This window comes from Pipistrellus kuhlii, unplaced genomic scaffold (genome assembly GCF_014108245.1).
Source record: "Pipistrellus kuhlii isolate mPipKuh1 unplaced genomic scaffold, mPipKuh1.p scaffold_m20_p_6, whole genome shotgun sequence".
In the NCBI taxonomy this organism is placed as follows: domain Eukaryota; kingdom Metazoa; phylum Chordata; class Mammalia; order Chiroptera; family Vespertilionidae; genus Pipistrellus; species Pipistrellus kuhlii.
The window spans coordinates 51,470,370-51,488,965 of record NW_023425562.1 but is presented as its reverse complement, the minus strand read 5'-3'; the positions used below and the strand labels follow the sequence as shown (position 1 = coordinate 51,488,965).

At 51.8% G+C, this 18,596-nt stretch overlaps 1 protein-coding gene across 14 annotated transcripts in view; it reads left to right on the top strand.

Annotated features, from left to right (window-relative positions):
- Positions 1 to 18,596, top strand: part of EPB41L1 (erythrocyte membrane protein band 4.1 like 1) — a 120,217-nt gene that overhangs the window by 14,524 nt on the left and 87,097 nt on the right. For 13 of the 14 annotated variants that reach the window (XM_045574642.1, XM_045574649.1, XM_045574646.1 and 10 more), the window contains exon 2: positions 1,669 to 1,726. The exons of the other annotated variant lie outside the window; for it this stretch is intronic. The gene's annotated coding sequence lies outside the window, so the exon portion shown is untranslated. The remainder of the gene's footprint in view (positions 1 to 1,668; positions 1,727 to 18,596) is intronic. 14 annotated transcript variants of the gene reach the window in all.

The following is an 18,596-nucleotide window of genomic DNA, read 5'->3' as shown; positions in this document are numbered from 1 at the left end:
CCCCGTTCCAGTTTTAAAGGGCCCTGAGACCTGAAATCTCCACACACATCTACTTTTTGGATGCACAGGGGGGAAATCATGGGCTTTTTCATCAAGGAGGCCAGGTTTATATTCCTCTTCTACCATTAATTCTCTCTGTGGCCTTGGTCATGTCCTGTAAATTTTTAGTCTCAACTTGCTCATCTGGAGAGCAGGTATCATGGTGTACACACAACCTGGTGGCTAAAAACCTGGGCTCCAGGTCTCAGCCCGCACCGATTGGCTGTGCCTGTCTTCAGTGCATCACCTCCCCTTTCTGGGTCTGCGCTCACAGCTGTATGGGGCGCGGCTGCCTCCTGGATTGCTGATAAGGCTTTGTGCTGAGCTCTCCACAGCATCATCTCATTTAATCCTCTCAGTAACCCTGGAAGCCAACACTATTGCTCCTGTTTTCCAGCAGGAGGAAGCTAACTCTCAGAGACGTGAAGTGACTTGCTCCAGGCCACGTAGTTAGAGAGTGTTGGGGCCAGCATTCAAACCCAGTCTGTGGGACTACAGGGTCCAGCCTTATAACCACTGTGCCACACTGCCTCTCAGGATTAGCCTGGGTGCTAGGAAACAAAGCAGGTTGCTGGGTGACTGATGCTGCCGCGGGCCCAGCCTCCAGAGCTGGGCCAGGAAGAAGGCTCTCAGGCACACAACTTCTGCTCCTGCTCTTACCACCTCAGCCCAAGTGACCTTCCTACTCACCTTGTAGGTTCACCGTTGTTTGTATGGAAAACAATACAATACTTAATATAAATAATAATAAAGGAAGAAGCTCTGTGTTTTGTGCACTCACAACTGTGAACAGCTTCACAGTCCCAGCGTGGCCATCAAATAAATGTGAAGTGGAACCGTCTCGGCCCACGGGAGGTTTACTGTTCTCGGCGTGTGAGTCCAGGGGGAACTGAGGCTTCTCTCTCCAGCAACCCGCCCGCCTCACTGTGTGCCAGGCCGGGCCTGGAGTTGGGGCTTAAAGATGATTGAGAAGGGGCTTACATACCTGGTGAGCAAATTATACCAGAACAGATTATTCATGCTAAAAAGACCTTAAGGGACCACCGAGTCCAACCTTATTTGTTTTTATAGGTGGGGAGCCTGAGGCATGGATAGGCCAGGGTGCGAGAGCAATGGGCGTGTTCTTTCCTGGGTGCCGGAGATCATGGGACTGACATGGAAGGAAGTGCCTGAGGAGTAGGCAGGTCTCTGCTTGTCTTCATGCCCCAGATCCAGTCCGTCACCACCGTCTGTGGATACCACCACTTTTTCTAGCTCTACTGCAACCATCCAGTCTGGGTCCTCGTCACATGCCCCCTGGACAGCTACAATGACTTCCTAACTCATACACCCAAAGCTACTTGTGCCCATTCCCAATCCAGTCTCTACCTTACAAGCCATTCCCCAGTGCTCTTGGAATCAAGACTGAACCTTCACCATGAAGGCCTGGCCCCTGCTGGCCACGCCAACATCACCTTTGTTACTTTCCCTTTTGCTCTCTGCGCATAGTCACAGAGACCTTTCTGCTTAACAGGTTCTGCAACTTCCCCCAGGTTCCTCAGAGAGTCAAATGCCAGCCTCTCAATTTCCAGCTCCACGCTGGGTTCAGGATCTCAGTTCAGAGGAGCTAACAGCGTTTCCTCCTTTCAGGTGCCTGACTGACGTCCTTCCCCCCAGGGAGCCGGTGTGAACCGAGGACCGAGGACCGGTGAGTGTTACCCTGGCACAACCTGTCTCCTCTTCTTCCACCCGGGCTGGTCTTCCAGGTCCTCAGGCTCTCGGTTTTGATACGTTTTACTGCCATGGAGGCATGAGGATTGGTATAGGCCACATATTTCTGGTGGCTTTGAAAAAGGGGAGGGGGGGCTGTGCTGCAGGTCCTCTCTGGTTTTGGCTGATTTGTGGTAGGGGCTAATATGCTTACTCATTAAGCAACTCTGTGGTAGACAGCATGCTTTGCCTATGTTGCTTAACCATGCCACCATGGCTGGGGGTGTGGCCTTGGGCCTGGAAACCGTTTTAGCTGAACCTGAAGCCCTTGTTTTCTTTTGCTTAACCACTGCTAGGTTGTAGACTGGATTCAGGAGAGGGTATTTTCATTCTGGTTTTGCCACTGATGACTACTCGACCTTAGGCAGCTACCTTTCCTTCTGTTGGCCTCAGGGATATATATGTATATATATATCCATTGTGTGTATGTGTGGGAGGGGCTGAGGGAGGGGTGGGAAAGGTGGGGTCAGAGTAAATGAGCTGGTTTTAAACTTTCCAGCTGGGAAATTTCCTTTCCAAATGAACTTGAAAGACTTGCAATGTACAAATCAGTTAAAGGGGTTTCCGCAGTGGCTGAAGTTAGGGCAGGGCTGGGGACTCCACCTAGCTAATTCCTCAGCCCCCAGCAGCCCCTAGACATGGTACCATCCTTGGCTATGTGCTGGGCAGTTTGCAAACCACTTGCCCAGGGCGTGTCAAAGCCCCCTTCTGACTCCATGGTCCTGTGATTCTGGCAGGTGAGGGAGTGGAGAGGGAATCCAGCCAATGAAGTTACCCTGATGGGGAAATTGTGAGGTAATATGCAAGTCATTATGGTGTTATTTGTAAGGCACAACTGCCACGGCTGTGATGTTGTCATGCTGGAATCCTCTGGTTTTTATTTTTATTTATTTATTTGTTTGTTTATTTTTTAAATAAATCTTTATTGTTCAGATTATTACAAATGTGTTCCTCTCTTTCCCCCCCCCCCCATTTGCTCCCCTCCACCAGGTTCCCACTCCACCCTCTGTCCTTTCCCCATCCCCCATTGTCCTCATCCATAGGTGCACAGTTTTTGTTCAGTCTCTTCCCACACCCCCACTCCCCTTTTCTCCCGAGAATCGTCAGTCCACTCCCCTTCAATACCTCTGATTCTATTATATTCACCAGTTAATATTGTTCATCAGATTTTTTAATTCCCTTGGTTTTTAGATTCACTTGTTGATAGTTACATATTTGTTGTTCATAATTTTTATCTTTATCTTCTTCCTCTTCCTAAATAACCCCCTTCAGCAATTCATATAATTCTGGTTTGGCGATGATGAACTCTTTTAGCTTTTTTTTTATTTGTGAAGCTCTTTATCTGGCCTTTGATTCTGAGTGATAGCTTTGCTGGGTAGAGTATTTTTGGCTGTAGGTTCTTGCTATTCATCACCTTGAATATTTCTTGCCATTCCCATCTGGCCTGCATGGTTTCTGTTGAGAAATCAGCTGACAATCGTATGGGTGCTCCTTTATAGGTAACAACCTGCTTTTCTCTTGCTGCTTTTAATATTCTCTCTTTGTCTTTTACTCTTTGGAATTTTAATTATGATGTGTCTTGATGTGGTCCTCCTTGGATTCCTTTTGTTTGCGGTTCTGCGGGCTTCCTGGACTTGTTAGTTATTTCTTTCCCCAGGTGGGGGAAGTTTCTGTCACTATTTCTTCCAGTATGTTTTCGGTATCTTGCTCTCTCTTTTCTTCTGGAACCCCCATAATTCTGATGTTGGTTGGTTGAAATTGTCCCAGAGGTTTCTTACACTATTTTCAACTTTCTGGATTCTCTTTTCTTGCTTCTGTAGAGGAGTGTCCTCTGGCTTTTTGTGTTCCAAATCTTTGACTTGATTCTTGTGATCTTCCAGTCTGTTTTTAGGACTCTGTGTAATATTTTTTTATTTCAGACAATGTTTTCTTCATTTCTAGTTGATCCTTTATCATTCCTAATTGCTCCCTTTTCATATCCTCATAGGTCTAATTTATTTTATCGGCCTTTATTAGGATATTTTTGAATAACCTTATAACTGTAGTTTTGAACTCAATGTCCAATCTTTTCTTTTCCTCCATCTCCTTCCTTTGTGTCCTTCCTCTTGTCTGCATTTTAGTTGTTTCCCTGATTTGATGGAATAGTTTTGTGTGTTAGGTGTTCTGGTAGAGCCCAGTAGCACAGCCTTCCCAGTTACCTGCGGTGGACAGTCTTGGTGTAGCCCTTTGTGGGCTGTGTGTGCAGTCTTGTTGTTAAGCCTTGCTTATTGTTGGTATCACTGGGAAGTGTTGCTCTCCAAGCCAATTGGCTGTGAGGATCAGCAGTGTCTCAGCTAGGAGGGCTTCTGTACTCCACTTGGATGGGGTGGGGTCTCGGGGTGGCGCAGACAATCTTTGGTTCCCTGTCAGTCTCGCCTTAGAAAAATCCTGTTCGAGGTGAGTTTCGGAAGATTGGTTGCAGGCACGCGCACCTCTTTGGTAAAGGCGCTGACAAGCTTTGGATTCCGGCTGGTCCCTCCTTAGAGAAAGCCAGCCTCTGGGAGAGCTTCTGTGCTCAGCTTGGATGGGGCGGAGTCTCGGGTTGGTGCAGACAAGCTTTGTTTTCGGCTCCTCCCCAAGTGGCTCCTCCCCAAGTGGCTCCTCCCCAAGTTCTGCAGTAATGGCCTCTGGCTTCACACACCTCGGAGAGATCTCTGCCCGCTGCCTGACAGTCTGCCTCTCCCTGTCTGGGGCTGTCTATCAGAGCAATAGGGTGATTCTGTTTTCCTCTCCAACAAGAAAGCCAGAAAGCCAGCCTCGAGTTAGCTGTCTGCCCTCTCCGCGCGCCGGGAGTACGCCAGTAGCGAACTCAGCCCTGCCACCCTCTCTGCATGCCGGGAGTAAGCCAGCGCCTTTTCGTGCACACAGTTCTCCGTACCTTCACAGTTCCTGAGGTTCAGCGTGCCTTCTCTCTCCTTCCCAGATGGCGGAGCCTCCTCTCAACTAGCCGTCCGGTGCTTCAGGGCAATGCTGTTTTCCAGTTCTAAATTTCAATTTGTTGTGGTAGGCTGCATTTGGGTGTCTACCCTATACCGCCATCTTGGTTTCTCCTGGTTTTTATTTTTTGATTAGATGCGAGGCATCTCTGTACACCTAGGCCCTAGAGCAGTGGTCGGCAAACTCATTCGTCAACAGAGCCAAATATCAACAGTACAATGATTGAAATTTCTTTCTTTTTTTTATTTTTATATTTTATTGACTTTTTACAGAAAGGAAGAGAGAGGGATAGAGGGTTAGAAACATCGATGAGAGAGAATCATCGATCAGCTGCTTCTTGCACACCCCCTACTGGGGATGTGCCCGCAACTAAGGTACATGCCCTTGACCGGACTCGAACCCGGGACCTTTCAGTCTGCAGGCTGACGCTCTATCCACCAAGCCAAACCGGTTTGGGCAAAATTTCTTTTTTTGAGAGCCATTTTTTTTAAATTTAAACTTCTAATGCCACTTCTTCAAAATAGATTTGCCCAGGCCGGCCGTGGTATTTTGTGGAAGAGCCACACTCAAGGGGCCAAAGAGCCGCATATGACTGCAGTTTGCCGACCACCCTTAGGGGAACTTGTGTGTGTGTGTGTGTGTGTGTGTGTGTGTGTGTCTAAGGAGCAGGGGCTATGAGGGATGGCTAGGCTGAGCCAGGCCAGGGCAGGTAGAATAAATGTCAAACAGAGCTAGGAGAATGCTGATCCTGGTGGTGGTGGTGGTGGTGGGGGGGGTAGGGGTGGCTTTAGCTCCAGTTAAAAGGAGTGATTTGGCTCCTTCCTGCCAGTACGTGGGCCCCACGGAGATCTCTGGGCAGGAAGCACTAGGAACACGGAATCCTCTGTCCACAGCCACAGCGCAGCCAGGACAGAGGAGGCGGATTAGGAGCTCCTAGGAGGGGGCCTGCTGGTCTCTCCCTGACATTTGAGCAAAAGGGCGGGGAGAGGGGAACTAAGTGTAAGTGTTCATGGGGCAGGGGGTGTGATAGGGGGGGTAGAGGTTGGTTCATACGTTTATTCTACAAGTTCCTTAAGCTTCTGGAAGCCCTCCAAGTAGCCAGGCAACTCTGTATGGGTCAGAGCCGAGAAAGACGAGATTCTAGGTATTAATCACCATCAGTTTACCGGAGGAGACAGGAAATGTGAGAAACGATAGATTTGCACAGGCATCTGGCCTGCAAGTCCAGAGGCCCACACTCCAGTCCTTGCTCTGACACCGACTAGCTCTGTGGTTTGGCCTTATCACTCCCACTTTCTGGGTCTCAGTTTCCTCTTCTGTAGAATGGGGGTGGACACATCAGCCTTGGCTACTTATTTTAAATATATTTTGATTTCGGAGAGGAAGGGAGACGGGGAGAGAGATAGAAACGTCAATAATGAGAAAGAAACATTGATCGCCTGCCTCCTGCATGCCCTCTCCTGCAACCCGGGCATGTGCCCTTGACCAAAATTGAACCCAGGACCCTTCAATCCACTGAGCCAGATTGGCTAGGGCAGTGGTTGGCAAACTGCGGCTCGCAAGCCACATGCGGCTCTTTGGCCCCTTGAGTGTGGCTCTTCCACAAAATACCACGGCCTGGGTGAGTCTGTTTTGAAGAAGTGGCATTAGAAGAAGTTTAAGTTTAAAAAATTTGGCTCCCAAAAGAAATTGCAGTCGTTGTACTGTTGATATTTGGCTCTGTTGACTTATGAGTTTGCCGACCACTGGGCTAGGGCAACCTTGGCTACTTCTCAATGCTCTTCTGAGTAGCCATTAGAATAGGGTATTTCAAATGTTTGGGGGCAGCAGAATCCCTGTAGGAAACATAACAAAATTGCTGTGGTTGAATTGACAGCAGTTTACACAGAATATCACTGCTCCCCTTACTGGACCAAAGACAGTCCCAGAAGCTATCCCAGTAGCCATCAGCATTGGCCAGTGGCAAGAAGCCTGGACACTGGCTTCTATCTTCTAGCTCTGCTCTACCACTCATTAGCTGTGAGACCTTGGAAAAGTCTCTTACCTTCTCTGAGCTTCAATTAACCCACCGCAAGATGGGGATAATGATACCCTCCTGCCTTACCTCTCAGGATTGTGGGTAAAAACTAAAGATATTTGTAGGAAAAAATGCAAGGGATTTAGATTCTAGTGTAGGTGTGAGCCAGGTGATAAGGCCCATGGGGATGAAGAATCTCCCAAGGAAAGAATTCCCCTACCCTTCTCCACCTCTCTGCTGCCTACAAAAATGCTGGGATCCCTCCAATCCAGTCCCAACCTACTGCTTTTTGCCAATCTTAGCCGATGAACAGGCTGGCCTTTTCCTTCCAACAGGCGGGTGTGATTAACCATCAGTTGGAGAGAATCCCTTTGTGGGACACTGGAGGCATATGTTTCAGCCTGCTAGCTGGGGAGCAGAGGGGGAAACTGAGGCCTTGGTCAGTACAATTGTTGCATTCAGGGCAGCTAGACAGGCAAGGCCGGGGAAGAGGCTTGGGATTGGCCTGTGCTGATATGGTGAGCCTCTTTCCCAGAACACCTACAATTTTGTTTCACTAAGTGGAACACAGTGTCCACTGAGTATTTACATTTTGCTCAACTTCTGCCCCAGAGAAATCCCTCCTACGGCCCCCGTGGGCTTTCCCAGAAGAGTGGCATCTGGGCCGAACCAGGGAGGAGCTTGGAGTTCCTAGGGGGCAATGGGGGCTCCAGCTCAGCACTTGCTAATAACAACTGGAACTCTGAAATTAGATAGTGGTGGTGGTTGCACAACTCTGAATAGTGTTGGCATGTTCTTTACCTCCAGACGTCCCCAGGGCTGGAGGCAGCGGGGAGCAAAGGCGCCAGGACGGGCCTCCCGGGCCTTATGTGGGCCTGCGGAAGCGGCGTTGGCTTCTAGAACTCATTGCTGAGCAACGTTAGTTTCCCCACTTGGTACCTGGGGAAACTAAGTCTCAGACCAGGAAAGAGATCGGCGTCAGATGCCAGCCCTCGATGCAAAGGGAAGTGGGGGCAGCGTTATAAATCTAGAATAGCAAGCATCGCCTTCTTCTTATGTACGTCTCACATAAGTCTCAGGAAAGCTCTGAATGAATGACCTGGCCAGGCCCCTTTCCCTCTCTGGGCCTCAGTGCCTGCTCTGGATCCACTCTCTATAGACCTTTATATTCCTGGTGTCCTCTTCTCAATGAGTTAGGACACATGATTGCCAAGTTTTGCTACAGGTTCCGTTGTCTCATTTGTTAAACAGGGACAACAAAACCAGCCAGTCCTACCTTTCGGGAGGGTGACTATTACAAGGGTCAGTAAGCGACCACAAGACTCCAGGGTCATGGCCGAAACTGGTTTGGCTCAGTGGTAGAGCGTCGGTCTGCGGACTGAAAGGTCCCGGGTTCGATTCCGGTCAGGGGCATGTAGGTTGGTTGCAGGCACATACCCGGTGGGGGGTGTGCAAGAGGCAGCTGGTCGGTGTTTCTCTCTCATCAACATTTCTGGCTCTCTTTCTCTCTCCCTTCCTCTCTGTAAAAAGTCAATAAAAATATATTAAAAAAAAAACAAACAAAAAGACTCGGGCCATGCCAGGCTTTAGCGAACGGGGAGTCACTTTAACAAGGCAGCATGCCCCTGCCTCGGCAGGGGAGTGAAGTTGAGAAGACCTTGAGCTGCAGACTCAGACAGGCGTGGTGAGACCCTGGCCCTGCCTCCTGTGAGAATGGGAAGGAGATTCTTCCTTTCTCGGTGCCTCAGCGTCACCATCTGTAAAATGGAGACGGTAGTAGTTGTTACTTCGGAGGTGATGGAGCCCGAGTGAGAATGCAGAAAGCATGCACCTCACGCGCCTAGCACACAGGCGAGTGCTTAGTGGCTGGTAGGTGTGACTGCGTTGTTGATAACTGTAATGATGATGATAATTGACGTTTAGAGACTGGGGTTCTTGGGGGCCAGGGATGACAATGCTGTTGTTATTAATAGTGCCCTGTACGCATCACTGACGTGACCTTCAGAGCACTCCTTGGTGGAGGCAGGAAATTGTCACCATCTCCACTTTACAAATGTGGTTGTGAGTCTTAAGAGAGGAGAAGTGGTTGTCCACGATTTTAGTTCAGGTCTTTTTTTTTTTTAATATATTTTTATTGATTTTGTACAGAGAGGAAGGGAGAGAGATAGTTAGAAACATCGATGAGAGAGAGCCATCGATCAGCTGCCTCTTGCACACCCCCTACTGGGGATATGCTCGCAACCAAGGTACATGCCCTTGACCGGAACCGAACCTGGGACCCCTCAGTCCGCAGGGCAATGCTCTATCCACTGAGCCAAACCAGTTTTGGCTCCACTGAGTCTTGATTTAGTTGAGCAAGTTCCCCTCAGTTCCTGCCAGGCACTGTCCCACATGCTAGGATACAGAGATGAGCACAGCAGGCAAACACGTGGTTGGTGCTGAGCAGAACTTTGTCCCAGTCTCTGGCAGTTCCCCAGGGGCGTTGAGGAAGGTGTCTCGGTTTCCCTGTGGCATGCATGATTTTTGAATTTGGAAAAAAGTCTCTGCTGGGGAAGGCGTCACGCGCTGGGAGTCCTGGGCTGGGGGTAGGGCTGGACGGTGGTTCCACCTCCGCCCGGGCCTGCTGTGTGACCTGCCTCTCTGGCCTCCTCTCCCCTATCTGTAAGGAAGGGGTTGGCTGAGGTAGGAAAGTAGTCCCTCATGTTTATGAGGCACTCGCCTGACACCCATGTCCTGTGCTCACAGGAGCCCAGGCTGACACCTGGAGGTGGTTTCTGAGCTGGGCTCTGAGCACCGGGCCAGGACGAAAGCTTCCTGCTGGCCTGTGGGCCTGGCTTCCTCGGGGGGGCACTAGAGCTGGTGGGACAGGCTCCAGCGAGGCGGCCCTGCCACGTGAGCCAGCCTGAAACTGTGGCGTTGCCCCAGCCCCTCCCCAGGAAGGGCGGCAGACCTAAAGACTGAGAAGGGCAGGTTTTGCACATCTACACGATGGCACAGGGTGGCACAGAGCTACCTGAGGACACAGGTCACCTGGCCCCCTGGCCCCACAGTTGCATCTTGTGCTTAGCCATTTCCCGGGCTTTGATCATTGAGGCAGGGGAGCACATGTGTGTACCCACCAAGGCAGAGGACGATGGCTGGGGTTGGGAAGGGAGATGAGTCTGTGTGTCATTTTAGTTGTGTTTTCCTGCCTCTTGTCATGTTTCCCAGATTAGTTCCCTGGTCTCTTGCCCTAGTGGCACTGATAGCTGATGTGTTGAGTGTCCAGAGGAGGAAAAGCAGAGGGCAGGCCCTTGGGCCTGATGGGGACGGCAGGCTGGAGAGTCCTGCTTGTGCCTGATCCCGGGGGAAGAAGTGACGGCTGTGAGCACCCCTCCAGGCCCTGGGACAGCGTCGGTTTGGCTGGCAGGCCAAGGAGGAGCCTGTGTGTGTTCTTCCTGTCACCCGGCTCTCGTATCTGCAGCCTGCCCAGGGCCCTGCGGCTCTAGGCTCTGCCACTTGGCCCTGGCACGGGGACTGGTTGGACAGGTTTTGCTACACTAATGAGCAGCCAGGTGTGGGGCAGGGCAGGCCAGAGGAGGTAGTGCTGCCCTGTCCTTGCCTCCCCACCCCCAATCCCAGCCTCACCTCTGTGTCGGTCCTACCCCCCTCTCCAGGGGAGCTGCACGGGGAACGGGAAAGCGGAAGCCGCTCAGACGCCTGTTCCTGGCTCTGTCCATTGTTCAGCGCGGACCGCGGACAAGTCTCCCTTCTCGGACCTCACCGTCTCCGTCTGCACAACGGGGCTTCGGGCTCAGCCATCCTCAGGCCGCCGCATACAGCGATTCTAGTCAGAACTTTGCCATTTTCTCTCTGTCTCTGGGCAAGTCATAGCACACTGAGGGCCTCAGGTGAGGGCCGCGACCCTTCTTAGGATGGTGATAGGATCAGCTAACAGCCCAGCGAGTATCCAGGAGTATCCAGTCTCCGCTGGAAGTGTTTTCTTTCTGTAGTCCGGCCTGCCCTTATCTGGCTCAAGCAGAAGGAGAGTTTATCTAGAGGTGGGGCTTACTCTAGTTTTCCCTCCCCCACTTATCCTGAGCCCATTATTACCTGAGAACCAGCTTTCTGAGCTTCTCCTTGAAGGAGTGAGGGCAGGAGGAGAACCCAGGAGGAGGGCCTCAGCATTGCTGCCTCCCCTTCCTCCTGACCTTCACATCCACCAGGGTCCAGCTCAGGGGAAGGAAGGAAGGCACAATAGCTCGACCACACTCTTCCTGTCTAACAGTGAAGAGTGTACAAGGCCTATGTCCTCAGAAGCTCTAAGTTCTGACAATATACAAGTCAGAAGGAGGGGGAGTTAGGTAAAGAGGACAATCCCAGCTTGGGGACAGAGAGAGAAGAAAAAGGGAATTCACATTTATTCAGCATCCCCTATGGGCCTGTGCTAAGCCAGGTACTTTGCATACATTCTATGTCTATGTCTATGTCTATGTCTATGTCTATGTCTATGTCTATGTCTATGTCTATGTCTAATCTATATCATCCATCTTTATATATATCTATTCACAGGTTGAGACTTGCTTAGATCTATATCATCAATCTCTATCTCCATTACCTATATTCCCAAATGGCAGCCGGAATGATCTTTGTGAAACATCAGTCAGACCACGTCACTCAGTGTCTTTCCTCTGCCCTTGGAATAAACTCTAAACTCCTCACCAGGGCCTACAGGGCCTGAGTAAGCCGCCCCGCCTCCCCCTCTGCAGTGATGTACCTCCCCAGGGTCCTTTACTTCCGCTACAGAAGTCTTCTGGGTCTTCCACAGATTCTTCCCCACCTCAAACCTTTACATGTGCTGTTCTCTCTGCTTAGAATTCTCTTTTCCTGGCCTTTTGCAGCCTTGGGTCTTGTTAACCTTTTAAACTCAGTTTAATTAGACAGCGCCCGCCCTGTGCCCCAGTGCCCTGCTCTCTACCCCTGTCTCCGATTCCTCACATTGCTTATCACTGTAGTCATTTGCCTTTTATTTTTCATGTTGCATGCACTCCACACTGCATGGCACAGAGTGGGTATTCAGGAAGCGTTTTTCTGGATGAATGAATGGCTGAGTTGTAGGGAAACAAAGGTGCTCGTTGGGTGCCTGGCTTAGGGCAGGGGTCTTAGTAGGTGTTCAGGAAACGGCAGCTTTTAGTGAGAACTAGCATGGATGGTGAATACCCACCGATATATTGTGGCTAGAGCATGCCTTGGGGAAGGGATGCAGAGGACAGTTCAGGTTGAAAAGATGAGCTGGTACCAGATCCGTGTGGTCCCCGATGTGTGAACTTACACCTCAGACATTGCTGGGCGTCGTTGCTGGGCCATCGACTGTAACTATAGAGCGTTGCTTCTGAGGTGTGGGCCCAGGCACATCACCTATGCGATGAGGCCCTACAGGGTGAGTGGGGGAGTGCAGGGTGGTGAGCAAACTCAAAGAGGAACAGGCAGGCCCTCTCCAGAGGCAAACGCCAAGGCCTGAGGCCCAGAGGAAGTGGCCCTGCTGGGAGCATGCTGTGCTTTCTAATTCCACATCGTCACTGCTGGGTTCCTGGGGAGCAGAGGATGGTGGCTACTGAAGAGCCAGACACTTGGATTTCTATTTTGGTTCCTCCTCTGATAAACCATGTGACTTCTGCCAGGTTCATTCACAGCCAATTCTGCTTCTTCCTCTGTACACAGGCTGCTTTGAGTCCCTGCCTCACAGGGTCTCAGTGAAGATGAATGAAGTACTGTAGTGCGTGCAAAGGGCTTAGCAAAGCACCTGGCACGTACTGAGCACCCAGGAGAGGCGAGCTGTTATCTTCATTCAACAGTGGGGGGTTCAGAAAGGACACCCCAGGCAGAGGGAACTGTAAGCACAAAGGCAAAGTGCAGAGACAGGACACAGGAGGGTGCTTTGGAGTGGTGGGAGTTCGCTGTGCTGGAAAGGGGAGGAGCAGTGGGCGCCCCGATCCCGCAGCAAGTGCACGCTGGGCCGGAGCCGGAACTTCATCCCAGGGCGGTCAGGGCCAGTGCAGGGTGTGATGTGATCTGATTGCTGGCGGTAGGAGGATGGGTTGGAGGGGCATGGAGGCCCGGAGACCGATGGACAAGATGTTGGTATGGCCCCGGTGAGAACCTGAGCTCAGGCACCTGGAAGCAGAGAGGAGGGAACCATCAGAGAGGTGAAGAGGGAGAGTGGACGGAGGGTGGGGCCTGCTGGGGAAGGGAGGGGAAGAGGGGAAGGGAAAGCAGCCTTATCCTGATGACTGCGGGTGTCTGTACAGGCTGGCTGAGGGACTGTAAAGCTGAAAGCATAGGGAGTGCATGTGGGTTTTGATGTCAATAGTTCGACTTTTCTGGGAACTGAGAAGCTTCCTGAGAAAGCCCTCTTTTTTTCGTTTCGACTCTCCATGTGGAAAATCTTTCTAAAATCTCCGAGTGATTAACTCCTCCCCTCGTGATGAGACTGTGCATACCTCTTGCCTGCTGGACTAAGGCCTGGGCCAGGGGGTGGGGTCGTGGCCTGCAGGTGGCCAAAGCTAGGGATTTCATTTGGAAGCTGGTTTTAAAAGTCCAGCTTTTCTTGTGACTCTTGTTTTCCTAAAGTGTAGAAAGAGGCAGTACCCGTTAGTGGAATGTACTGTGTATCCCAAGGCCGGATCAGAACTTGGCAGCCTTTCAGAAGTGGTATAAGGCAAGCTCCTGCTTGGCCCCCCTGCCCATTTAAAAAAAATATATATATATTTTATTGAATTTTTTACAGAGAGGAAGGGAGAGGGATAGAGAATTAGAAACATCCACGAGAGAGAAACATCGATCAGCCACCTCCTGCACCTCCCTCCCTATCCACACACACACACAGGGGATGTGCCTGCAACCAAGGTACATGCCCTTGACCGGAATCGAACCTGGGACCCTTCAGTCCGTAGGCCGACGGTCCATCCACTGAGCCAAGCTGGTTTTGGCAACCCACCCCCCTGCCCATTTTTATTTTGGTGAGTGTGGATTGGGAGGTGTCATTCCAAAGAACTCTAAATCTTTGCTTTTACACTTTATAGATGAGGAAGATGAGGCCCCAAGAGAGAGAGGATGAGACTTGCTCAGGTCCAGTTGTGAATTAATGTCAGGGCTGGGCCCGGGCCAGGCGCCTCCCTTCTAGCTCCAGGCTCCTGTGCTTCTGCTGCTGGCCCTGCCTCTTAGAGGAGTGACAACTGAGGAACCTCTACACAGGCCCCTGGGTGTGTATATTTCCCCACTTCTCCCTCTCCCCCCTCGCCGAGTCAGCCCTCACTCAGAAGCCCATCCATCATCCATACCCCTTCTCCCGATTGTGGCTGGAGGTGGGGGCTAAGACCAGGGGAATTGGGTGGGTTTCCTCCTGATGAGGAGAGGAGTGCTGCCCTGTCTGGATGGGTGGGGTACAGCCACATCTCTGCTCCAGCTGATGGCTGTGCTGAGGAGAGTCCTTTGTCTGCGTTGCCAGGGGAACCAAAGTTTCTGCCTTCTTCCAGGGCTGTGATTGGTTCCTGGTGGAGCTTGAGCTGTGAATGGAAGTGCCTCTTTCCTGCCTACATCTTCCACAGGTTGAGAGACCAGAGAGACGTTGGGTGCCCCTGGAAGCATCGTGCTGGTCTCTGGTCTGCCCTCTCAGCTCTAGAGGTGATGGGATTCCTTGGGTATTTGCTCATTCATTTATCCCAGGCAGCATCGGCTCCAGGAAAGCTAGCATAAGAGTCAGAGGACCCGTATTCGAATCCTGGCACAGTCACAGGCCTTGGGTAGATCCTTCCTTCCCTGGGCCTCAGTTTCCCTACCTGTACACACAAAGGCATTGGGCTAAATTCTCTCGTCCTTGCAGCTCTTTCTTTCTTGACCGCACAGCCTACATTCTCTCCTTTTTGACCTCCCATATTCCCTCCCAGTTGGCCTTTTGCCTGGGCTCTCTGACCATGTTCTCACTTATAAGTGTCCTGTAAGATGCAAGATAGAATAGGGAGTTGCAAACAGCTCTTAGCATTCCCCATCCTCCTCGAGGAAAGCTGTGTTCTCCGAAGCCTCGCCTGGAAGCCCCAGATCCTGCAGCCCCTCTCGTCCCAGCCCACCACCTGGACCCAGGCTCAGGGGAACAAGCCGAGGGCAGTGAATGGTGGGTGACCCGTCTCTGCTCAGGGTGGGCCTGGGCAGCGTGCAGAACAGAGTTTGCTGGGGTAGGTGGGGCGGTTGGGAGAGCCCTGGAGTGCAGCAGTCCTGGGTGCCAGGCCGGACTCGGCCACGTGCTGGCCAGGTGACCTTGGCAGGGCTGCTCAGCTTCATTTTCCACATCCATGACCCAGGAATCCAAATCCCATCTCACAGGATTGTTGCAAAGACTGAGTGAGATGAGATGCCTGCCATATGGGTCTCTCCCCTAAAAAAGGCCAGGTGGTGGAGTAGGGTTTGAAGTGGCAAGGCCTGTGGTTCCGCGTGGCAGACAGTGCATGCTGCTCGATCCTGGCAGTGCCAACGGCAGGGCGAGAAAAACGTTGCCTTGGGTGGGTGATGTCTGAGTGGGGGAGGCGTGTGTCAGAGTTAATGTTTGAAAAACACTTTTAAGATCCTCCAGGGAACTCAAATGAAGATTTTTCAGATGAGCTGAAAATGGAGCAAAGTAATGAAGCTGAGCTCACTGGCAGGAAGGGGCAGCCTAATTGGTACTGACTTGGTCTCGGCCCAGCCACTCGCATTATCGCGGGCTGACCGGGAGGGTGGCCCTGCATTTGGGCTGTAAACTGAAGTAATTGATGTGAGCTTTCTTGGGGGGGGGGGGGGTAGTGCGGGCCATCTGGTAATGACTTGGTCCCACTTCTTGTTGACTCACTGGACTGAGGGTCAGAGTTGGCTTCTTAGGTCATTGGCTTCAGAGCCTGGTTTAGCGTTCAGCCCCGTGACCCCCTCCTCCTCTGGGCTAGAGAAGCAGCAGTCCAGACGTGGCCACTGCCTGCGTGGGTGTGGGCGGAGGCAGGGATGGGACAGTGAAGTCGGAAGTGGACTTGCCCTGCTGGGCTCAGGTTTGTCTGGGGCCTGTGATGAGTGGGAAGAAGGGGGTTCTCAGGGGAAGAAAGCAGGCTGGTGGGTGTATGCGGGTGGGAGGAATAAGTGTGAGCAGGCTGCAAGTCTGGGTTTGCTTGTGTGTCTGCTTACATGGAGCAGGCAAAGAATCTAAGGGACATGTCTCAGAGGCTGAGGAAGGATCCAAGAAGCGAGTGTGTGTGCGTGTGTGTGTGTGTGTGTGTGTGCGTGTGTGTGCATGTGGGTCCCTCTGGAAACACAGGGGGTAGAATTGGTGAGTGATTGCGGGCCAGGAGAGCGTTGTCCTGAAGACAGGAGGAAATCCTGCTGGGAGGCACCTGTGGGTTGCTTGGGCCGGGAGAGGAGTGGAGGGCCATGGGGTGGCGCAGCAGTGCTTCTTCTGGGGACCTGGTGTGCAGGGGAAGTGCTGCTCCTGGGGACACTCTGAGACTCCTCAGTGGGGTGTATGCGGGGGTCGATCATTACAGCCTTCTTGGCACCTGCGTTGCCTTGTGAATGCATTTGGGGGAATAGGGCCAAGTGTCAGATCACCAGTTCCTCCCTGGCTCAGTGACCCAGCGACCCCACCTCCCTATTTCTCCTTGGTCTCTGGGACACCACACCCTTCTTTCCCGCTCTCCCACTCTCTCTCTGACCAGTCCTCATTTGCCTGTTCCCCTTCCCAGCTTGACTACTCACTGTGTGGTTTCCTCAGGGCTCCATTGCAGTTCTGTTCTTGTTTTTTTTTTTTTTTACAAATACTGTAGGATTTTTATTTTATTTTAAATATATATATATATATATATATATATATATATATATATATATTATGAAAGTAATAACACAGTCCACAGATTTTGGGAAACAGGAGGAAAAATGTGACTCCCGAGAATTTTTGGGAGGTTGACATGCTTCCTTCCCCCTTCATTCCTTTGCTCTTTTCTCACGTGGCCGTGGGCCTCCTGAGATTCCCACCTAACGGTGTGTGTGGAGCCACCTTCTGCGTCATCACGGAGGATTCCATCAGATCCATGGCCTCTCTCCCCGTTTCCTGTTGGTGGACATTTGGGTTGTTTCCAGTTTCTGCTGTTGGGAATGACACTGCCGTGGACATTGTATAATGTGCTTTTTCTGTATTTCAGATGATGTCTCTTAGGGTGGGGTCCCAGGAGGGACTTCCGGGTCATGGGCTATGGATGCCGTTCAGGTTCTTGCCAGACGGTTGTGCCACTCTAAGGCCCAGCATCCAGGGTGATGGGGCAGGAACCGTTTGCGATTCCTCTCAGGGCTGAAGAGCCAGTTCCTCGTGGGGACCATCCTCTGTCCAGCCCAGCGTTCACTCCGAGATGTGAAGTGAGGCTGCCTAGGTTCAAACCGGGGGCCCCTCTCCACCCTCTTGAGTCTAGTTCCTTGGCTGAGAGGTGGACAGGAAGAGAGTGACTGCTCCACAGGGTCGTCATGGGGCTTTATCATCCATGTAGGGCTTGGAAGCATACAGCACGCCACTTGCTAGATGCTGAGCCACGATGACAGTGGTGAGGCCGGAACCTAGACTTCCCGCCTGGGGGGTCCCTTTTCCTGATGGCAGCTACCGCTGGGGATGTAATGGTTTGTGGGTGTTGGTGCCCCTGAGTTGGAGAATGTGGTGGAAGAACTGAGTCCCTGGAGTGGAGCTGTAAGGTGGGGCCTCTCCCTTTCCTCTCAGACCTATCCCTTTTTCTGGGGTACTGTTTCCCCCAAAGGTACCTCTCTGGGTTAGAGTTTGGGCCCTCAGGGCAAGCCTGTTCCCTAGAGGTGCATTAAGGACACACTCTGGCCTTGTGGAGGGAGTGCCATCAAGGGCTTCAGTTCTGGAGGGGACGGTGGGCTCCAAGGACCTCTCCTTAGGTGGCCACGTTAGTTGCCTGTTGCTAACGTAACAAATTGCCACACACAACCCAAGTTTATTACCTTACTGTTCTGGAGGCCAGAATTCTGGAAGTGGGCTTCACGGGGCTAGAACCAAGGTGTCGGCAGGCCTGTGTCCATTCTAGAGGCTCCGAGGGAGAATCTGTGCCTTGCCCTTTCCTGCGCCTAGAGTAGGGGTGTCGAACTCAATCAGAGAAGGGCCAAAATCTAAAATCCAGCCTAAATCGCGGGCCGAATGGTTTACTGAACAGTCATAAACTGTCATTGTGATGGAAACGCAGCGGAGTGCAGTGATGACAGCATGGTGCGGGCCACATTGCAAGGCCTGGCGGGACGGATTTGGCCCGCGGGCCTTGTGTTTGACACATGTGGCCTAGAGGCTGCCACATTCCTTGGCTCATGGTCCCCTTCCAGCAATCGCATCTCTCAAACCTCTGCTTCCATCATCACACCACCTTCTGCCTCTCAGTCCCCTGCTTCCCTCTTTCACGTATAAGATCCTTGTGACCGACTACATTAAGCCCACTGGATAATCCACAATAATCTCCCCATCTCAAAATTCTTAACCCAACCACGTGTGCCAGGCCCTTTATGCCACGAGGGGGTAACATATTCATAGATTCTAGGGATTAGGACATGGACATTGGGGGTGGGGGAGGGCATTATTCCGACTACCAGGGTTGTCAATAGCAGGGGTCCCTCTGGATTAGGGGACCCCCAGGTACTGCTGGAATTCTACCACCAAAGGGCCAGGGGATCAGGCCTGGTATTCTGTGGGGCGGGAGGGACATGAGTCTGTGCCGCCAGATTCTCCGGGATGAAGGGCCCGGAGGGAGGCTGTGCGCCCTGTGACAGT